The sequence below is a fragment of the Ambystoma mexicanum genome, chromosome 3q, assembly GCF_040938575.1.
Source record: "Ambystoma mexicanum isolate Mex_15411 chromosome 3q, UKY_AmexF1_1, whole genome shotgun sequence".
Taxonomy (NCBI): domain Eukaryota; kingdom Metazoa; phylum Chordata; class Amphibia; order Caudata; family Ambystomatidae; genus Ambystoma; species Ambystoma mexicanum.
Window position 1 is genome coordinate 645,676,638 of NC_090926.1, and position 16,361 is coordinate 645,692,998.

General features: G+C 50.4%; 1 protein-coding gene across 4 annotated transcripts in view; it reads left to right on the plus strand.

Annotated features, from left to right (window-relative positions):
* Positions 1–16,361, plus strand: part of TBCD (tubulin folding cofactor D) — a 2,839,019-nt gene that overhangs the window by 234,011 nt on the left and 2,588,647 nt on the right. The window lies entirely within an intron of this gene.

Sequence of the window (16,361 nt, forward strand, 5' to 3'; positions counted from 1 at the left end):
GCAGAATCAAACACATCTCCACAGTTCGGGTGCTCAAATCCTTCTCTAAATGGTTACAGACTCTCTTCGAGGAGGGGGATAGGCCCATGCGTATGTTGGTACTGGCGCTTAAAGTAAAACGGGCACAGATCGTCGAACAAATCCGAAGCAAACTGGGAGAGCTACTAACGGCTGATGGGAATGTAAATGTTCGGTTCGCTGAATTTTCTAGGTTATTATATGCCCTCCCCTCTGACGCCCCCCCCCCCCCTCTTGTAGCGATGCAAAGCAAATCCATACCTTCCTACAACAGGTTTGGCTCCCCAAAATTTCTCAGGCAGACCTCACATCATTGAACTCTCCAATCACTTAGGCTGAATGATCTAAGACCACTATGTGCCTTGCCCCGGATTGGCAGCGGGCCCCCAACAGCTTACCCATTGACCATGGTAGGAGGGGTGTGGCCTGGTGCTCATGGAGTGAGGAGGCAACAGAGCAGAGCTCCGGCCGAGATCCTACAATACGATCCTGCGACAGTGACTAGCAGACTCCACAGACGAATAATAAAGGGATCCCAGGGAAGTAGTAGCGCTTCCCAACAAGGCGCCACTAAAAACGGGGAAAATCGGACCGGTGGAAGAAGTCTGCGCCCTTCCGAACAGGTCCGCCTGTAATCTTCCAAAATTGCGGGCACTGCCTGAGGAAACCGCGGCTGACAAGCGGGAAGGGCGGTGCGACCCAAAGTCCTCCCGAGTGAGCTGCCGCCTGAAATAACCCAACGACACCCCGAGCAAGGCACCCATCAGAAGGTAGCTGGCAGGGACGTGAGATCGTCAGTGACCCAATTACGGCTGAGGCACTGAGACTGACGGGCAGACCACCGGACGGCAGTGCGAGCAAGCAGTGAGCGCGGACCTGCAGTTGGAGCCGAACAGAAGTGCAACGAGGTGCGCCTGGGTACAACAGAAGGCGGAACAAAGAAGACAGTGCACCCGGGAGTCCTGAAGACAGTAGAGCGGATTCCCCAGAGCTGAGGAGCGGAGCGAGGAGGCGCGAGTTCGCTGGCCGCGAGAACCAACGGAAAGGAGAGGAGGGGAGCACCGCACAAGGAGAACACGCTGATGGGAACAAAGTGAGGCCACGACTTATGGACACAGATAAATGATGCACACTGGAAGAGGGGCCCTCAACCCTGGGCACTGAACCACACAGTGGTAAGGGGCGCACCTGTTAGCACAAACTGACCGGAACCAAAAAGCCCAGCAAAACCTGGGCAAGGGTCAGCAAGGGACCACAGCAGCAACAAACCCCACCCCACGTAAAATGAATGGAGGCCCACAACACGAGGAGCATGTAAGCACGCACAGCCACTGAGGGCACCAGTATAAGCAACGCAGAAACACTGCGCCAAAAGACCTGGGTCACAACACTGGGACTAAAAACTTAGCATAACAAGATCCAAACGAGCCTGGGAACGTAAGCAAAGAGCCAAATAACCCACATAGGCTCTAAGCACGCAGGAAACACAGCACAGTGCTCCAAAACAGTAGACCAATCTACATAACGCGCTGCCCCAAATGGAAAGAAAGAGCCACAAATTATAAAGGCCACAGCTCAACCCCCCAGCCCTGAGCAAACGGGCTACAAGCCAAACCACAGCACAGAAAGCAGACGCCAAGAGACTGCACTAACTGACCCACGAGCAAACTAGGAGCAGCAGGAACGTCACTGGCCTCTAACCTAGACAAACTCTGCTGAGAAAGGGGAAAAAACAAAAGAAGGGGGGGACCCTAGAACGCTGCACACACCAGAGCAGCAACACAGCTGCGACACGTGGCCTCAATGTCATCCTCCAGAAACAAAGGGAAGACAACCATAATGGACTTGTTTGCTGCCACCAAATCACACCATGTGCCGCAAACTGGGGACCCTGTAAACTAACTCCCGAAAGCATTGGAAGAAACTAACAAAGACAGCAAAGTACTAGAAGCCATAGCTGCACTAAAACCTTTCATTGACACCAAAATAGAAGAGGTAAAGACGGACATGCAGCTAATGCGGCAGGACGCACGAAACCTGGCGGAGAGAGAGTAACTAATGCAGAAACGGCACTCCAAGAAATGACAGAAAATGCAGCGGACCTCAGGATCAGAGTATTGGACCTAGAAAAGAAAGTGGCCATGCTGGAAGCACGATCCGAGGGCGCAGAAGGGCACGTAAGATGAAGTAACATAAGGATACTGGGGGTACCTGAAGGAGCAGAAGGCCCAAACCCGACGGGCTATGTTGAAACCCTACTGCAGCAAGAAATCGGAGTGAGTCACCTAACACAGGGCTTTGCAGTGCAGAGGGCCCACAGATCGCTCAAGAAAAGACCACCACCGGGTTCTTACCCCCGACCAATAATTGCAAAGATCCTCAACTTGAAGACAGAGAGACCATCCTCAAATATTCCAGGTAAGGGGGAACAATAGAGAGAGACGACTCCAAAATTACCATATAGCCCGACTGCACACTGGCTGTACAGAAGGCGAGGGACTCTTTCATTCCAATCAAGGCAAGGCTCAGACAACTCAACCTGAAATACATGCTACTGTACCCATCCAGACTAAAGGTGATACACAAAGGGCGTGCAATATTCCTAGAAACACTGCCGGCGGCGACCATGTGGTTGGAGCACAACAATCTGGCGGATGATAAAGAAAAGACCACATGAGCATAAGGAACAGCACAAGGAAACGACAAGATCACCGAAGCACCAAGACAAAGCAAGATGGCCGCAGGACGAGCTCCGCCTCCCCAACCGAGCGCACAGCCCTAACCCACGGACTGACCAGTGCGGGCCTGTTGCTAGCACAAAACAGCTCTCGCCTGAAACCCTGAATGGGACTAGAAAGTGCAAGGGCACCTGAGCGCTACGCGTCCTACGCAGCTGCTAGGTGCACCAGTTTGGGACATGTTAACTGTTACTGTGGTTATACTGTCTGTTCGCCTCAAACAAGAGGTGGGAAATGGGCCAGAAGAACCCATGACAACGGAACCACGGAGGTACCCGGCCGAGGATTAGAGGAAGCACCCTGGAAAAACAAACTAAACGCAGAAGGAAAGGGAAAGAGAGGGGAGGAAAGGGCCGATAAGACAATACTATGGCCACACAACTTAGAATAATGACATGGAATGTGAGGGGAATGGGCTCCTACATGAGACGAATCCGGATCAAATCCTACTTGCAATGGAAAAAAGTCTCGACAGCCCTGCTCCAAGAAACACGTCTAAAGGCAGAAGACACAATTAAACTGAAAGAACTCTGGGGCGGACAGGGGCAAGGAGCGCCATAATCTAAATACGCAAGAGGAGTATTCACGTGGGTGAGCCCGGAGACTCCATTCCAACTGCTAGGATATGAAGGCAACAAAGATGGCAGGTACCTGGCGGTCTGGGGAATGATTGAACAAACTAAGGTATGCTTCGTGAACTCCTATTTCCCCAACCATGACATACCTGCACATCTCAAACAAATATGCACCAAAATGACACACCATAGAGAAGGCCTTTTTATATGGGGTGGTGATTTTAACTGTGTTACAAAATGCAGCCCTTGACAGATCGGACTCACTGCAACAAAGGGCAAACACATTCTCACAGGCGTTAAATACAATGGTCGATCACCTAGATCTGGTAGATGCATGGAGGGCACTACATCCCACAGATAGGTTATTCGCACTACTCTTCTCCCCACAACTTACACACCAGGATAGATTATCTGTTTGTCGACAGAACCCAAATGACACAGGTGGAAAATGCATAGTACCTAGGCAGACCAATATCAGACCACTCCCCCTCACCATACAATGGAAAACCAGGGGACCGAGACCCCCCATACCGCTGTGGCGCATGCCTGCAATGGCACTCACAGACTTGGCACTCACAGACTTGGCATTCAAGGACGAGCTTGGGGACAAGCTAGAGGAATTTGTGCAAATAAATAAAGGCAGCGTAGACAAAATGGCCACGCTGTGGGAAACAATGAAAGTGGTGACAAGGGGAGAGGTAATAGCGGGAGCTGGGTGGGGGGGGGGGGGGGTTTGAAAAGTGCCCAACTCACTGAGGCAGACGAGTTCAAACTGAAAGAGATTAGAACAGGATGCCAGGAGGCATGGGAAAGGCTCTCCAAATACGATTTAGCCACATGCCCAGTCAGAGCACATAAAGAGGCAGATAAACCAAGCAGGCTATTAGCCTGGTTGTGTAAGCGAGAGCACCCGAAGCACCTACCGCATGAAATAAAAGACGATAACAGCACAACTCACGTGACACAACAATCAATAAACGACAAATGTGCCGCCTTTTATTCCAAACTTTATTCCCACGACAACAAAGTACTGATAACTGACATTAGACAAACATTAGAAGAAAAAGGCCTACCCAAAGGCCTACCCAAACTAAGCAGAGAGCAGAGGGAGTTGCTAGACAAAACCATAACCATAGAAGATGTTACAGAGGTGTAATGCTCACCTGGTATCCACAGGGACGTCACTCAGCCTGTTCTGACCTCTTACGACCTCAAACCCTTCCCTGGAGTCTACTCGACTGGAGACTGGGCCTTTAACTCCCTATTGTCTCTGTGTGCTTGAACCCCTTCTTCCCCGGGGTCCAACCCTTCCCTTTGCTCCACAGCTCACCTTGTTTTCTTGGAAAGTGTGCTCCCCGTCCTGCTTTCAGCGCAGGGCGCGTTGATTGATGCGGGCTCATTGCTGCGTAGTTACTTCACTGGCAAGAGTCTGACAGGTAAGTATGATTATGATGAGTCTTTTGAACAGTTCTCTAACTTCGTTCTTTTCCTTCCTTAGATGATGGCCGGCGTCCGGGGATGGCAGGGTGCTGCTGAGAGGAGTAGCGCTGAAGGTGAGTGAGAGCGCGATGCGTGATGCACCCCTTTCGTATTTGTATTGAACGGAGTTCTTTTTCTGTGTCTTTTAGGTGCCGCGACGTTTTCAGCGTGGATGCCGGTTATGAAGAAGAAATGCGGTGATTAAGTGCGGTATGCAGCGCCTCTAGATGTTTCCACGCTAACCTGGAGTGTCTTTTCCCTCTTGCAGATGGATGAGAAGTTCCGGAGACAGAGTTGCCCCAGAGCGGCTGGGATTCAGGTAAGCGTTTGAAGCTCGTACAGTCTCATAAGCGAAGATTTGCTGAATGCTTACTAATGCCTTTTTTCTGTTCTTTTCCCTTTTCCTTAGGAAGCGGCGTGCCCGGATGGGAATGACACCGCCGAAGATGCCCGCAGAACAGAAGGAGCGATGAATGATGGGCAGACGCGCCGCAAGGTAAGGCGTTCTTGTTTTTGCAGGAGCTGAGCGCAGAAGAAAGATGCAGGTCTGCTGGAGACCGATTAGAACACGCTGAGTATCACGCTGCAGGTGCAGAAAACACAAAGCATGTTTCTCAAACTGGGCGTGGCTTAAATAGTCTATGGGTATCCCAGGTGTCTCTGGGCTGAACCACACCCAAAAGACTAGACTGCACATGCAGTTCTGGGAACCGAAATATGTGGGGGCATCCATCTTGTCCCCATCAATGCACTAAAAGTCCATCCCCAATGTTATCCTATGGGAGTGAGTGAGTCTGGTGACACAAGCGCCAAGTCTGACTCCAAGTGGGTCTTTGGAGGGATGGAGAGGCCCTTGAGGGCCATGTAGGTGATCGTGGCCCGGCTCCAGCCTGACATCTTGGAGGGCTGGGGACATGAGGGGCAGGAATCATGACAGGAGGCCATCGGATCCCTAGCCACATGTAAAACCCCAGGTAGCGATGGATTGCCGCCAGACTTTTACAAAGCATACGAGCCAACCTTAGCGCCATTGCTCCACGAGGTATTTACGGAGGCGCTTGAGCTAGGGACCCTGCTGGAAAGCATGAGAGAAACACTGATTGTCCCGATACTCAAACCAAATACACCCCCAGAAGCCTGCGATTCATACCGCCCATTGGCGATGCTGAACTATGACAGCAAAATACTGACCTCCATATTGGCCAAGCAGCTAGCGAGGATGGTGGGAACACTGATCCACGAAGACCAAAATGGATTCGGACCTGGCCGCAACACAACCGCCAACCTACGCCGACTACAACACATTATGACACAAACACTAGAGAGCAGGGAACGGTTGGCAATATTATCGTTGGATGCAATCTAAGCGTTCGACTCGATATACTGGGAGTGGCTAGTGGAGGTGTTGAGGGACTTTGGTTTTGGAGATTTGGGTCAAAGTGATCTACAACAACCCCAGGGCTAGAGTGAAGACCGGGAACACGGTGTCAAAGGTGTGGCAGATACAGAGAGGTACCAGATAGGGCTGTCCACTATCCCCCATGCTATACATCCTAGGGCTGGAACCAATGGCCATCTACCTCAGGAAGCAGTTCTTTGACCCTGGGATAACGGTTGGTGACACACACAATATAATATCCCTATACACCGACGATATGCTACTATACCTGAGGGAACCGCACATAAACGCCCCGATAGTACTAGAGAACTATGCGCGATACACCTGGATACAGTTCAGCAAACACAAATCATGTGCATACCCGCTGGCAAAACTGAGAGAGGTCAACCCCACAGACCTACCTGAAGTGGGAGTCGGCTGGCTGGCGGAGGGGTTCAGGTACCTAGGGGTCAACATCAAACATACACCAGAGCTCACACATGAAAGCAACACAGTAGCCGTGAAAAACAGACTTTATAAATCCATGAGATTCTGGTCCAAACTACCACTGTCCATGAAGGGTAGAGCAGCAATCACCAAGATGATCATACTCCCAAGGATTCTATATCACTTTCAAAACCTATGCCACTACATTGGACCATCCTTCTTCAGGAAACTGGAGGTATTAATTAAAGATTTCCCGTGGGGCGTGGCCAGACATAAATTATCGATCAACACACTGACGCTACCATACAAGGAGGGAGGGATACAACTCCCAGACCTAGAGAAATATTACCTGGCAGCACAGTTTAGCCACGTAACAAGATGGCTATTGGACGAGACCAGACCCGAGACCAACCTCCTGAAGCACCTGATAGCCCTGACATACCTCAAAGAAATATTGTGGAACCCTCCAACGGACATAGCACACCCACCCATGATTGTGACCCTGGGCAGACGGGTATGGAATAGAACTAAGGCAGTAATCCAATTGAAACAGCCCTATGCACCTGATATCCCAATGCTAGCAGATGTCTGCAAAGCTCCTGCAGAAACACCAGCAATGAGGAAATGGGAACAGGTGGGCCTGTACACCTGGGGAGACGTGTTCGAGGACGGAGCTTTCAGAGAGTTCGAAGAGCTACATGCGCAGGTGGGACTAGCAAAAGGGCAATTCCTATGGTATCAACGGATCAAACACACTGCCAAGAAAAAATGGGGCACCTGACCAGTAGAACCAACACCGAGTCCCATACTTAGAGAGATGCACAACTTGAGCCACCTGTGTCAAGACTGTACCTCCAACTAACAGACAGGCCCAACCCCCGCAGCACCGAACTAAAAGAGAAATGGGAGAAAGATCTAGGGGACACACTGTCAGGGAAAGAATGGGAAAGGGCACTAGCATACACTAAAGAGGTGTCCAGAAACGCCAGCTTCAGACTAATCCAATTGAATATCCTATACAGGACATATATGACACCACTCAGAGTCGCAAGCTTCAACAAACAGACCTTGCCAAATTTCCCTTGGTGTGGAAATGGACAAGCGGACTTAATACACATGTTTTGGGGCTGCCCCAAAATACAAAGATTCTGGGCCAAAATTGAGCAAACATGCAGGAGGACGGGAGTGAATAGGTACGACTGGTCTCCAAAATAGTGTCTATTGGGTTCATACCCTCGACTAAGCAAGCACAAGCACGTAGTGAAACTAATGGACCTGGCATGCATACTGGCAAAAAGGGCAATTGCCATGGCATGGAAAACACCTGGAGGACTGCAATACATACTATGGAGCAGGGAACTGGAAAGATGGGCAACAGCAGAGACCAAAGCTTGGACCGAAGGAAACAAAGGATCAGATAGTGGCATAAGCCCCACCCTTGAAGCATGGAAGGCCCTAATCAGAGACTTGTCCCTCACAGGAGACGACAAACCCCCCTGAAAAACCACAAAATCACCACATAAATTGGACATAGCACAAAGAGAACATTGAGGGACCACCCGGCTGGAGCACCTCCAGGTCCACCATCCTAGCATGAACACCACCACACCACCTGATCCGCAACTGCTACGAACTTACTTTGGCAGCTACAGACGGTATTTGTTGTTTGTTGTTTATTGTTCAACTGTTGGAAACTTAATACCACAGTCGCTATAACATAATTCCTAAAAGATCGTCCTATAACTCGAAATGTATGTTTAATAACAAATGCAAATAAAAACATTTTTTTTTAAAATATATCCATGGTAGAAGCACTAGCACCACAGTTGACAACAGTGTTCATGGAGGCAGGAAGCTTCCAGAGTTCCGTGAGGAGCGCAAACATTGTTGTCCTTTCTAAACCAGGCAGGGATCCTGATGAGTGTAGCTCATACCGCCTGATATCGCTTATAAACTTGTATGCTAAGATTTTAGCCAAATGCCTGGCTGGAAGGTGTTGGGAAGGGGATAGCCCTGTCCCACCCCTAGGCGCTTTAGAGTGAGGCGAGAGGCATCCGAGGCACTATGATGGGCCAGGGGAGAGGGGAGACAGCAAAGGGGGTGCCTCCCCATTTACCAGGACCCCATTTTAATGTAACTAAAAACAGTCTAACATATAATGCAGATTTAAAGTGCAAGCAGCATCGTTATTCTGCGTAGATATTAGTAATCATAGGTAGAAGGGAAGGCTTGCGCGGTAAACGCGGCATTGAATTCACTAGGCCCACGTTTGCAGGACCACACAATTCCCCAGCCATGCCCAAACTCCCAGAAGGGCAGTTCACATCCCCAATCACCACAACATATATTAATTGTTCTAAAAAGTTTTTCACCCAAGAGGAATGTGCCATACAAGGCCGCAATCACAGACCAGCTCCAGAGGTGCATGTTAACTTACACTGGTCAAAGCATGACCTGGGTCATTTCCGAATGACCACGAGTTATAGCCCATATAACTGACTAAACCTTAAGATCCCAGAATTCCGGGGGGCGCTGTTGCGCTCATATGGAATGGCCGCCTGAGCATGTAGCTACGTGTTGGGGGAGATCCTTTTTCATCAATCCTTCCTTACTGGTGCCACGATTATCCTTGGGACTTTGCTATCAGGTACCAGTCGACCTGCTGAGGAAACTGTCCAGCTGATACGTCTCCGAGAGGGATCGCTGCCAAGATATACTGGAGTTTCCAATCACTGCCCGCCTTCTTACAGCGGCCGGCACTGCGCTTCCATTGGGAGCGGCACCCCGACTACGTGAGTGACGGGGCTGCTGGCCCGGCTGGGGAAGGGGTGGCTGTTCCATGTGATTGCGCGTGCCATGTGAAGTCACGCCACACATCTGAGACGGAGCAAGTGGACTCTGACGCCACCCCCCACGCTGGGGTCCCCCTCACGAGCCCCCGAGGGGTGACCTCCTCTTGCTATCTAACCCATTCGAAGTCCTGCCCGCTGTTCTCTACATTGAGGCTGCCCTGTTGGATTCTGCAGTTGGTGCACTCCGTGCTTCCCAGACCCCGCCGGCTCCCCGCTACCAGCCGCTGAAACCGCCATGCCTAGAGAGAGAGAGAGAGAGAGAGAGAGAGAGAGAGAGAGAGAGAGCCCCGCTGTCGGTTGGGCTCGCTATTACCCTGTAGACTGCAGTGACTGACCTGCTGCTCCTCGACGGAACTCCACGGAGGGCATTGCGCCTCGCCTCCATCACCATTCCAGGTACGGGGCCTCCCTACTTGTGTTGCATTGGGCAGTGAAAGCGTACCCTTCATTTAAACCCACTGCCGCTTTGTGGAAACGGGGGGAGCGCGGAGGCTGGTTGCCCGTATCATAGGGCAGTGCCGGACTGTTACGGTTCCATTGTGCATGAGCTAAACAACACAGACTAAGGTGCAAACAGCGCCCTTTGGCCACTGCAGCCTCCGTCAATCTGCTGTCCGCGGGTTTATTCACCCTGCACCAGGATCACACCTAGCATCTCAGATACTCCTGCTCGGACACACTGTGTGTGGGAGTGGTACCCAACCTGTGGACGCTGAGTTTCCCAGATACCATCACGTCCTGGAGAGCACACGCCACACCAGCTCTCTTGCTCACCCACGGTCCCTGCACAGTCCTGCAGCCTAATGCACACCTGGGGTGGCTCTGCAGCTAATAGCAGGATTATAAACTAAACCCACATTCAATCACCCAGTGGTCATCCTGAATGCTGCCATCATCATCATCTGTTGCTCTGTTATACGTGGGTGGTCACAATCCATTCGGATGCGGTCTGGGCCGGCCCCACTGAACACAACTGTTTACATCGCTACTGCTGGAAACCCTGCTCTGCTCTGATAGATGTGCCTTTCCCCCACAGAGTTTTCCTCCTGGTGTCTTCCTCAGGGGATTGTGACTTCTCACCCAGGACTGTCGAGTCCCTATTTCATCACTGCACGGTCGCAGTGGTTTACCGCTACCCCACCTCCGAGTCAGGCATACCTTGCATGGTAATACTTGAAGGTACACAATCTTGTGCCCTATCACTCCACCGAGGAATAAAGGGGACATCCTTACCCCCCATCGCCAGTCGGTGAGCTGATCTTCCTGGACCGGATCGCTCTCACCTGTACCTTGTTTGCTGTGCAACCTGCTTCCCCAGTGGGCTGGCGGGATCATGACCAAAAGAGCTTACAAAAGCAGAGCTCTATCAATATGTTTGCAAAGGCGACGCTGAAGCCAGGAGAGTCCCTGTCGGAACCGGAGGCCTCCATGTCAGTACCCCCCGAAACTACAGAATCACAATAGATGATGGAATACATGCAAGAGGGGTTTACTGCTCTAAATCCCAAACTAGACGATATGAGTGGATCCATATGTTGGAACAAAGCCCATATGGAGAAAACCGACACTAGGGTGACAGAAGTAGAGTCCAGGGTTGGGGCGGCTGAAGATGATATAGTCGCCCTTCAGGCAGAGATGACCGCCCTGTCCAGGCAGGTTCTAGATGTTCGCAAGAAGAATGAAGACTTTGAATCGCACTCCAGGCACACCAACCTCTGCATTACCGGGGTGCCGGAGGATAAGATCGACGGTCCCATGGAGGACTACATTGAGCGCATCCTGCTTTTGCTTCTGGACTCCCTGAAACTCTCTACGCTGTTTGCGATTGAGAGAGCCCACTGTGCCCTAACAGCAAAACCCAGGCCAGGTGCTCCTCCTCGTCCCATCATAGCCAGAGTACTGAACTACCGAGATAGGGATTCCCTTCCTTGTGCAGTGAGAGCCAAGGGGGATCTCTTCCTTGGCTCCTCCAGAATCCATCTGTACCCGAATTTCTCCGTGGCTGTCCAGCAAGAGCGGAAGACCTTTCTGGCCACCAAGAAGAGACTACGAGACCTAGGGGTTAAATATTCCATGCTTTACCCTGCTAAACTCAGGATTGAACACTCCAATCAAGTCTTCTTCTTCACTATCCCTGAGGAGGCCTCTAAATTTATTGATGAACATTTCCCAGGCTGACCAAACCATGCCTCTGATAATGTGGGCACGTTGATATGTCCCTTGATGATTGCGTGACAATACCACATGCGGAACTAGACCTTGGCACTTGAAGCGTCTGCAGTTCACTGGTCTTAGCAGTAATGCCTAGTCAACCCCCCACTTCGGAAGCGTTCCTGCTCATGGCCGCCACATGGCCCCCTGGCGATGTTGCTGCTGCTTTTGGTTAAGTTGGAAGTTGTTTGGGTTTTCACCACCCTGATTGGGGGAGGGGTGGAGGGACTGGGAGGGGTATTCGTTAAAAAAAAGCTTGACATGCGACAGGGATTCCGAGTACCTAAATGTATTCTGATAGGCACCATTACATCAAGAGTCTTACACATCTGGGCTGATCTCCACAGTCTGTGTACTGGCTTAGGTTGTTGCCTGTTGTTACTTATTTACCATCCTAATGGCTGCGGATAGCATCATATGCATGAGCTGGAATGTTAGGGGGCTGGGCACTCACACCAAAATGTGTACACTGCTGTTAAATATATCGAACGGCACAAAGTTAAACTACTGTTCCTGTAGGAAACGCATTCTCGTGCCAATGGTTGTGAGTGGTTCGCTAGAGCATGGGGCCCCCAACGCTACTACACTGACTATTCCACCCAAAACCCCAGAGTCATGATTTTGATACACAAGAGTCTTAAATTTCAGCATAAAGTGACTCATATTGATTCCATGGGACGCTGTGTTTTACTGTTTGGGGTCCTGCTGGGCAGAGAGGTCATGCTGCTTAATGTATATGGCCCTTACACAGCAGATCCTGAATTTTATACACCTCTCTCATACTTGTTATCTGGGTTCCCTCTTGTTCAATCCTTTCGGGTGGGGACTTCAATACTATTTTGGACGTGGACCTCGATGAATCGGGCTCCAGACCCTGCAAACTTTTCAAGGCTACTTGAATTATTATAGAAGTGCAGGTCCAGTTAGTAGTGTCTGATGCTTGGAGGATGATTTACCCTGATTCCCGATCTTATTCTTTCTACTCCTCAGTACATGATTCTCACTCCCGCATTGACAAATGGCTCATCTCTGATATACTAGTCAGCGCCATTACACACGTCTATCCTTCCCAGAACAATCTCCCTGAGGTGGAGTGCAGACAATCCAGAGGCTCGCTCATGGAGGTTGAAACCGTATTCCCTACTAGATATTGCCTTCGAAACAGACCTGGGGACCACCATTGATGACTTTTTTTACACTCCATACTGGGTCGGTCAAATCGCAAGCGACCCTCTGGGAGTCATTCAAAGTATACATTAGGGGTATTGCGGTTTCCAAAGAGGCGGAGATCCTCAAGGCAATCCGGAGAGATATTGTGCAGAGTGAATCTCCACTTGCCTCCCTCGAGACCCAGTACGCTTCATCTCCATCTCTCTCCATCGCCCTCCATCCTCTCTGATCTAGGTGCGGGGCTAGATGCATTCCGCTCACATGCGGAGCAGGAAGGGAAGTTTCTGGACGATCCCCAGTCTGCTCGCAGATACGGGGAAGGTGAACGCACTGGTCGTGTCCTAGTTACATTGATTCGCCTGGAGAACGGTACACCCTATATTCCGGCTATTGAGAGAGCTGATGGTTCCCTGGCCCTGTCTTCGTACAATATCAATGCAGAGTTTTGAAGCACTGTACTCCAACGTGGACCGTGTCCTCACAGCTGACGTTGAGATATTCCTGGATAGCCTCCCGCTCTCCATCCTCTCCTCTGAAACCAGGGATACCCTAGATACCCCGATTACATCTGAGGAAATATCTAAGGATATTGACACCCTGGCCTCTGGAAAGACCACGGGGTCCGATGGACTCCCCGTTGAATTCTAAAAGCGCTACCAAACTCGCTTGGTTCTCCAACTGTTGGTCCTCTGGGAGCAATCCTGTGAATCTGGCATTCTCCCCCCTCCCTTCGGGAGGCTATACTTTTGGTATTTCTCAAGCCAGGTAAACCCCCCACACTATGTGCCTCATACTGCCCTCTTTCCCTTATCAATTGCGACTTCAAGATCTACGTTAAGGGGATGGCCTGGAGACTGGCTCTGTACATGTCGTACCTTATACACCCAGACCAGTCAGGGTTTATCCCGGGCCGCTCTAATTCCCATAATTTGCGTCGCCTCTGTAACATTCTAGCCCGGGTGAACCCAGGCACACAGGCAGTTGCGGCCCCTCTTGATATGCAGAAGGCGTTCGACTCTGTCTGTTGGAGCTACCTATGGTGGGTCCTCGAGAAGAGTAACTTTGGACCCTGTTTTTGGTCCTGGGTTAAACTCTTGTACTCTTTCCCCATCGCCAGGGTCCGCACCGAGGACCGGTGTTCGGCCCAATTCCAAATAGCCAGAGGCGCGAGACAGGGGTGCCCCTTCTGCTGCTAATATTTGCCTTAGCCATCGAACCCTTGGCCGATAGGATACGGCAGATGCATGCACACAGAGGCTTGAGACTGGTTGGTGCCCCAAGATCATTTCCCTATATGTGGACAACGCTGTCATCTTCATTCGCTCTCCTGAACAAAACCTAGCCCCGATATAGGACGATGTCGTTCACTTTGGGGAGGTATCTAGTCTCAAGGTAAACTGCTCTAAATCTATTTTATTTCCATTGACCGATGCCACTCACCCTACCCCCCTCAGATCCCCTGGGATTCTCGTGGTACCTATGTTGGAGTCATGGTCGCACGTCAACGGATTCCCTTATACGAGGCCAACTTTGGGAAGTACCACCCTTGACCGAAAAAGCGTAGGCTGGGCTAAATTACCGATTTCTCTGTAAGGTAGGATCGGCATCCTATAAATGATTGTACTGCCCCAACCTTTATACAGATTCTTGAACGTCCCTCTATGGCCAGGACGTGAATTCTTTAAGTCATTGACCCGAACCATCAATACCTTTCTCTGGCATTCCGGTGCAGTGCCCCGGCTTTGAGAGGTATTGGATAGCTGCACAAGCACACTCCGCTTCACACTGGTTTGTATCCACAGACCCCCACCACATGCCAAGCTCGAATGCCAGGCCGTAGATGGCCGCAACATTTGCTCTCCCCTCTCACTGTATCAAATTTGAATCGCTTGACCCTGCAGGGTCAACAGCACTGTCCCTAAAAAAGCTATGGAAACAGGCTAATATCACACATACATTTCATGGCGACCTCCCCCTTTGGAACTTCCTTCTGGAGTCTCCCCATGTAGACCCCACAACTGCACGACTCTGGGATAGTACAGGTCTTGGTGCTGTCCGAAATGCCTTCGACCAGGGTATTTTCCTCAAGTGGCCAGACTTAGCGGAGCCCCTATGGGGGTAAGCCCTCCCACTGGTTACAGTATGCTGGTCCCTGCCGCTCTTTTAAAAACAGGTGCCCAGACTTCCCCGCAATCCCCTTAGATGATTTGATACTATCCAAAATCCTGAACACCACGTCCTTCAGAGGGAAGGTCTCCAGATTATACACCCTTCTACAGACTAAGGCCGCCTCCCCTTTTGCTAAACTTGGAGACACCTAAGGGGATTTGGAGATCGAAATGACAGACCAACTCTGGTACTGCATGTGTGCTTGTATCCATGAAATCTCATTCAACTCCTGATTTAAGCTGATCCAATTTAAGGTGCTTCACAGATTTCACTTCACCCCGATCAGATTGCATCGTATGTCGAAAGACCATACCCCCACATGCCCAAGATGTACCTCGGATGATGCTGACTATATGCATATGATGTGGTCCTGCCCACGCCTCTCCCTATTTTGGGAGGAGGTATGCACTTACATATCTGAAATTCTGGATTGCACTATCACCCCATCTCCATTGACCTGTATTTTCCACGAGTTCCTCCGGCTCGCGCGCGACTCTGAGATTGGCTGGACTGTGTATGATGCGTGCAACCTGTTGCATCCTATTAATCTGGCTTCACCCTGAGGTCCCCGCACACACACTCAGTGACTTCGGGCTGTCACCTCGGCCTCGGATACAGAAAAGTGCTGGGAGAGCCAGCAACCAATAATTTCTAAACCCAGGAACATTTGGACCCCATTTCACTCCTACATCTCTTCCTTAGCTATTGACACTGATGATAGTGCTAGCGACTGGGCCTCCCCAATTTCTGCAGACGTTTAAATTATCTGTCTTACTGCTGCTGTTATATTTGTATCGCTAATTGCTGTACTTCCTACTGGCTCATTTACTGCTTTGTATAACCACTCAACAGTATGGGTATGTTGAACGTGTACTTACATACTATCTATGAGCTGCTTGTTTTTCTGTTGTAATGTCAAGCATAATAAATAAAGTTGAAAAAAAAAGAAATCCCTGAATTCCATGGCACCATGTGCCCCTTTGACCACCAGCCCCAAGTAACAAGTCCTGAAATGTTCATAGAGGACAGACAGGGCGTATCGGCAAAGTGACAATCGTGTTATTTGTATTGCGAGGTGCTGGGAGGGATAAATTCTAGTTCGAAAAGAGAGTGGAGACCTTGGGGCCGGATGGCGCGGAGGGAGGGAGTGAAATGTGTGTTTGAAGGTTTAGAGTGCCCCAGAATTTCCTTCGTGGCCGTCTTAAGGCCTGCCAAGTGCACAGTATGAGTGATAAAACAAGCTGTATAGTAGGAGTTTAATTAATTTGTTTTCCGACCTTCGACCTAGAGAGGAAGATGAGCCCCACAGCGCCCACGTGATGGA